The following is a 745-nucleotide window of genomic DNA, read 5'->3' on the forward strand; positions in this document are numbered from 1 at the left end:
TTCCTGTTCTCACATCTTCTTTTGAAAGCACTGGGGTTTATTTATGTATGGTTTTGTCGTTGCACCAGAGATGGTATGGAAGAGGTTTACAAGGATATTGGCAAGACTTGAGAATTTTAGTTGTAAGAAAACATTAGACGGACTGAGGTGCTTGGCTTTAGGTCAGAATAGATTCGGGAAATACTTTAATAAGGTTGATACATTTTTAAGGTAGCTAGCTAGAATGAATAGGAAGGATTTATTTCGTTTTGTAAAAAATAAGTGAGCATTTCCAATATGTTCTGTCTCCATGTCGCCATGTCTACCATGTTAATGAACTCTTCAGAGCACCAAAAGTAGATTATGACCTATCCCTCACAAAAACATAAAGATCCTTTGATCGGGCAAATCTGTCTAAGTGTTTGGTCATTTAGGGCAGCACTTTACCTGTGTGTTTCAGGATTTGACCCCAGAGCTCAACACCTGCACTGTGCGTTGCACAGATTTTCACCTGTGATTTTTCACCAAATTGGCAATTAGTGGCCAGCAAGCAAGCCCATTGTCCAACAAAGGACTCTGGGTGGGTTAGAACAATAAAGGGCTCCCCAGCCCTGAAGCACTCTCCCTCTAATGCTCTCAAGTTTAAAATGTAAGATGGTTCCCAGCAGGTGTCCTGTAGAGAGTGGGGAATCTCCTTCAGAGGTCAGCCCATGTCTGCAGCTGAGGCCAGGCAGTAGAAATGGCCCCTAAGGCTGTCTGGAGAGAC

This window comes from Rhincodon typus, chromosome 32 (assembly GCF_021869965.1).
Source record: "Rhincodon typus isolate 14 chromosome 32, sRhiTyp1.1, whole genome shotgun sequence".
In the NCBI taxonomy this organism is placed as follows: domain Eukaryota; kingdom Metazoa; phylum Chordata; class Chondrichthyes; order Orectolobiformes; family Rhincodontidae; genus Rhincodon; species Rhincodon typus.